This window comes from Zingiber officinale, chromosome 3A (genome assembly GCF_018446385.1).
Source record: "Zingiber officinale cultivar Zhangliang chromosome 3A, Zo_v1.1, whole genome shotgun sequence".
NCBI classification, from domain to species: domain Eukaryota; kingdom Viridiplantae; phylum Streptophyta; class Magnoliopsida; order Zingiberales; family Zingiberaceae; genus Zingiber; species Zingiber officinale.
The window spans coordinates 28,667,721-28,673,890 of NC_055990.1; the positions used below are offsets into that span (position 1 = coordinate 28,667,721).

Sequence of the window (6,170 nt, forward strand, 5' to 3'; positions counted from 1 at the left end):
CGAACATAAAATAAAATTTACATCCATCGATCCTATATTCCATAAAAGGAATGTACATGTAACTAGATCAAAAATAAAATCCTAATAAAACTAAATACAGCTCCTGCTGTATTTTATAATACAATCATGCACACATAAAAATGCTCTTGACATGTCCAAGGGTCCAATCACACACATAATAACTATAAGCCATAATAGTTGGATCCTATATCCACAAAGTTAGCACATCCTACTATTAACCTGCCTAAATTATGTATGACATGTGCATAATTAAACTAATACCAAATACACAGAGGCAAAACCCTAGCTCTGATACCAATTGTTGGTTGCTACTCGGAAAACCTAATGGTTCCACTGTACAAAAATTTTGTACAAAGGTCTGAACCTTTTTCTAGCTACCATGTGTTCTTTTAAATTAAACTTGGATCGCCTGCGGAACTTAACACGTTTGATCCAAAGCTTAATCTATTTGTTCTTTTAGGTTTAGACTCGGATCTCCTGCGGAACTTAACACGTTCGATCCAAATCACCTAGGTTATTAATTTTATTAAATATTAATTTCCAAAATTGGCTTTCAGTACTGACGTGGCGAGGCACATGGCCTTCTTGGCACTACAAGAAAAAGCCTCATAGACATCGGTGGAACAACAATAGTTTTAAGCAAAAACCGATGTCTTTGAGTATTTTACACCGATTTTTCCAAAAACCGGTGTCTATAAGCGCAGATTTTCGCTCATAGACATCGGTTTTTTAGCCGATGTCTATGAGCGCCTTTTTTTTTGTTAATAGACATCAGTTTTAATAGCGGTTTTTAAAACCCGATGTTAATGAACCAAAAAAAAATAATTTAATTTTTCCACCAGCCAAAATTTATAACACTTCACAAAGTTCCCTCCAAACCAAAACTAATATCGCGCCCCTTCTCTCAGCCTAAACCTAAACCTAAACCTCCAACCATCTCTCTCAGCCTCATCTCCCTCTTCCCTTTCCTGGATCTCTTCCCCTTCCTGGATCGACGCCCCTTAGGATCAAAACCACCTGCTTCATCCTAAGCAAAATCGCAGTATAAATCGTTCCATTCTGCCTCCTCGTCCGATCCTCTCTTCCTCCTCCTCCTCCTCCTCCTTCCTCTCTTCGCTCTTCCCGGCTAAGGTAGGGGCCGACAAGATCTGAACAGCTAGAGGACGCCCACAACCACCATGGCACGGTTGGTCGGCAACATGAGGGAATCCGAAGGAAGAGAGAACAACACCGAGATCTCTGATCTTGTGTAAAGGGGTCTCCTTCTTCTGAAGCAGAGAGATCGAGTGCAGTACAAGAATAACGAAGTATGTCTGCCTGTTAAAACCCTAAAATTGCAGGCATAAAGGCTCTCCGTGCTTCATTTTCTCCTTCTCGGCCTCTTCGCTCACTGGGTACACGGTCAAAACCTCTCGTTTCCTCTTTTCATTCTTCTTAATCGTCTGATTGCTAAAGGTTGAGGATGGGGTTTGGGGTTAACCTCTCTATAAGGCGCCGAAGCCTTTTCTTTTCCCCCGACTTTCTCCTTCTCGCGACTTCGGACTTCACGCGACCGAGACCGGCGATTTCTTCTTCTCTCGGTGGCGCCGGCGAAGAGCGGACCTTGGAGCGTTGAGAGGAAGAGAGGTTAGTTACAGCTGAACCTTCTTTCTCCCCGATCCCTTCCTCCCTTCTCTGATCTCGGTGAACAATGGTGACGGATCTCGATCGGTGAATTTCGCCGGCTGTCGGGAGGGAACCAAGGGCATCGGCGTTGGATCAGGCCAGCATCGATTGTTTGGAGGAGGTAACAACCATTGTTCCTTCCCGATCTCTGTTCCTGTTCGTTGGCAAGAACAAGTCGTTGCCCTAACTTCGATCTTGGAGGTAAGGGTTTGGTTTTGGTTGTGAATTCGAACCTTGATCCTTTCTAGTGTTGATTCAGGTGGTTCTTTCTGGGAAGCAGAGACTGGTATTTTGGTCCCGGCCACCACAGCTCTGTTGGATCGATCTCTTCTTCGTATCAGTGATCGTCTCCGGTGATTGAAGGGTGCAGAGGTAATGAGGTCGATCTGTTGTTGTTGTTAACAGGTTGTTTTGATGACTTCTTGTTATTCTTTCTTCTTGATCCGGCTAGTGAAGATGCACTATGTAATGTTCTGTTTGTAGGGGATTGAGGTACGGTTTAGTTCTTGTTCCTTACCCTTGTGCTATCATTAGTTGCAGTAGATGTTACCTAATGAATCCTGTGTGTTTTGAGCTGGATCCACGGCAGAGTAAATAAGAATTTGTTTGTTCTGGTGTTGGAGGTTAAGGGTATGATGTGTTACTAGTTAACAAGGATAAGAGTTGTTATATTGGGTAATTGAATGTTGTAAATAAAGATTAACCTGAATCTGAAATGGTTTCAGTGACATTTAGGTTTCATGTTAGGTGATTATGGAAGATTGTAACCTTGAAGATCTAATGGAAATTTAGATATTGGATGGTTTATGTTAGAATATAAATTTAATATGGTTATGTTAAAAGAAGGGAGCCGTACCTATGGTTAGCGTTTCTTTTGTATGTTCATTTCCTCCAGGTTTTTGTAATTCAATTTCCACCCTCTAGGGTTTTTTTTTTAATTCAGTTTTGGATGCCTAATTCCACCCTGCTTCTTTCTGACATACATTTACACATTGTTTCAGAGGATGCGATGTGCTTATTTTAGATACTGGATTGGGAAGTGCAGAGAATCAAGCAAGGGTCAAGGAGTTGCTTCATGTGGAGGAATCAAAACTAGAGAAGGATGAGGGTAAGTGTTTTTACTCATAATATTATTTTAGTTTCTGTTCAGATCAGTTGGCACTCGATTCTGTGCTTTAGGAAATACCACTCCAGCAGTGAGATGGGTTCGAGATGATAAATATGATTGCATCCGATTAAAGCATTGCAAGGTGAGCTATATTCACTGTGTATCCCCCCTTCAGAGTACATATGTATCTGTATAGTAATTAATTTCAATATAGGCACATCAAATTACCTTAATTGTTTCTGGACATAGACTTAATCCTTTGGATTACTTTTGCCACTACCTTAATCATAGTATCCTGTGGAATACTTAATCATAGTATTTGCCACTGTGTATCCTTTGGAATACTTAATCATAGTATTTGCCACTACCTTTCTATTATTCATTCTTTTGCTTTGCAGGTTGTGACAAAAATTGATTGGCATCGGAAAGGAGACTATTTCACTACTGTCGTTCCTAGTGGTATCCTAATTATGAATTTTAGTTGTACTTATTTTTAGTCATTCCTAGTGCCTATTTTATTCCTAGTCACCTTATTTCAATGACAAGAACAAGGGTTCTCATGGCCAATATGTGTCTATTAATGGGATTTTCAATGTCTTGCTTACCACGCTAATCCTACTTCTGATTGGATTTGTAGCTTCAAGATATCAAACTCTACACCTTCTATATGGAGCTAGATTTGCAAAAGCCATATCCAACTCGAGGAAGTGACTTATTGACATGGGAGGTAGGTGTACCTCTTTAGTTCCGCTTTTAACCAAATATCCCTATAAAGATTCATTTGTGTGCTCTTAACATATCTATTCCTACAACGTTGTTATCTAGGATTAGCATTTATTTTGTTAAATGTGATTTATGCACCTATAATTATTCTGGTGAAGTTAGCATTCTATTAAACTAGATTATGACCTTTGCAGAGAACTTATTGGTAACCAAGGACTTTGTGAAGATAGCAAATTTTGGCCTTGCTCGTGAAGTTCATTTGAAGCCACCATTCACAAAATAGGTTTCAACACGCTGGTAAGCATGTTTATGACAAGCACTTGTGATCTTATATTTTTTATTTGATACATGTACACATTTGTTTTATTTATTTGACATATGGTGGATTTATGTGTTTTTACAGTTTACAAATCTCAAGTACTCCAGAGTTGAAATTGATGAAGTGCAGTTCGAGTGGGCTGAATGCATGCTAGATTACATTTGAAGTGCGGTTCTACCTTGATGTGTTAAAAGAATGTTCTACCTTGATTTTGATATCTATTAGCTAGCTTTTGATGTAAAAAGAATGTTTGGGTATTTTATGGATATTGTTGTAAGAAGATTATTTATATAATTTGTGAATATTTGTGTATTTTATGGATATTATTGAATGAAGAATATTTGTACAATTTGTGAATATTTGTATTTTTTTTTTGTTGTTATCGGTTTTAAAATCAAATCTGTGCTGTTAAAAAATATACATATTACATCGGTTTTCCACCGATGTAAAACCGATGTTATAAAGTAATATTACATCGGTCATTTACCGCTGCCAAAACTGGTGTTATTAACATACAATATTACATCGGTTTTACACCGTCGATGAAACGGTGTCGTTAAGTGATACTACACCGGTTAATAACCGATTCGAAAATCGGTGTCGTTAAGTGATACTACACCGGTTTTAACCCGATGTCTAAAATGACAGACTTTTAACATCGGCTTCATAGACATCGGTCGAAAATCAAATAGACACCGGTGGAAAACCGATGTCTATGAAGGTTTTTGTTGTAGTGTGGATATGGGAACAACCACCACCGACTAGACAAAGCCTTTTAAGGAAAGTTAATATTTAATTTCCTTAAATAACTTTAGGTCAACCGAAAAGAACAATCAAATCACAAGGAAAAGAAAAAACAAAAAGAATACAACATCGAAAACAAATTCGAAATACTAGGATCATATGCCTCTTGTATTTAGTATTATTTCCTAAAATAACTAGTATGATGCAGAAAGGAAAAAATACTAGTTATACCTTTTAGAAAGACCTCTTGATCTTCTACCGTATTCCTCTTCTAACCTCGGACGTTGTGTGGGCAACGATCTTCCGAGATGAGAAACCACCAAAGCACCTTCTTCTCCTTTCTTCAAGTTTCGGCCAAGCACAATGCTTCCAAAAGATGAAGATCTTTTTCCTCCAACCAAGCTCCAAGGGATGTAAGCTTTCTCTCCTTCTTCTCCAAGTTAAAATCCGACCACCACTTGATCTCCAAGGAGGAAGAGAGGTTCGGCCACAAGGATGGAGAGAAGAGAAGGGGAAGGGCCGGCCACACCAAGGAAGAAAAGAGAGAGAAAAATAATAGAGTCATTTTTTCCCATGAAGGCACTTCTACCCCCTCTTTTATAATCCTTGGTCTTGGCAAATAAGGAAATTTAAATAAAAACTTCTTTAATTCTTTTGCCATGAAAAGGAAAAATTTATTTAATTAAAAATAATTTTTCTCTTCTCAATTTACAATGGCAGGCCATATACAAATCTCCAAGCAAATAAAATTTTAAACACAAATTAAAACTTCCTTATTTGCTTCCGGAAATTTATAAAATTTTTCAATAATTTTTATCCCTTCATGATTGGTTAATAAAAAGGAAATTTTATAAATTAAAATCTTTCTTTTAAACATGTGGATAATTTCCAAAAAGGAAAGTTATCTCTAAAATTTAAAATCTCTTTTCAATCTACAAATAAGGAAAGATATCAAATCTTTCCTTAATCTTTTGTAGAAACTAATAAAAGAGAATTTTTAATTTTTAAACTTTCTTTTGAATCATGAACATGATTAAAAAGGAAAGTTTTTACCAAAATTAAAATCAACCTTTTAATCTACAAATAAGGAAAGAGATTTAGCTCTTCTCTTAATCTTTTGTAGAATCTTATAAAAGGAAAGATTTAAATTTTTAAACTCTCTTTTAAATCATGTTATCCACATAAGAAAATTTTAAAAAATAAAAATCCTTTTATTTTAATTTGGGCCGGCCACACCAAGCTTGAACCCAAGCTAGGGCCGGCCACATGAATTCACCCATGAACCAAACCATGGCCGGCCCTAGCTTGGTCTCCAAGCTAGCTTAACTGACCCCTATAGGATGGGTAAGAAGGTGGGTATAGGTGGGTATAGTACTCTATAATTAAGAGGCTACGATAGAGACCGAGAGGAGGAATTGGTTTTGGTCTCCCGATAAAATTAAGCATCTCGTGTTCGCCCTGAACACACAACTTAATTTTATCAATAATAATTCATTCCACTAGAGAACTATTATTGAACTACCGCACCAATCCCAAATTACATTTTTTGGCTCCTTCTTATTATGAGTGTGTTAGTCTCCCTGTGTTTAA

At 37.4% G+C, this 6,170-nt stretch overlaps 1 long non-coding RNA gene across 1 annotated transcript; it reads left to right on the forward strand.

Moving 5' to 3' along the window:
• The first annotated feature begins 1,748 nt into the window (after positions 1-1,748).
• LOC122053630 lies at positions 1,749-3,978 on the forward strand. The gene is made up of 8 exons (XR_006132272.1): positions 1,749-1,807; positions 1,946-2,058; positions 2,688-2,794; positions 2,866-2,936; positions 3,193-3,250; positions 3,432-3,521; positions 3,712-3,814; positions 3,921-3,978. It is a non-coding gene; the product is annotated as an uncharacterized LOC122053630 (long non-coding RNA).
• Positions 3,979-6,170: the final 2,192 nt, after the last annotated feature.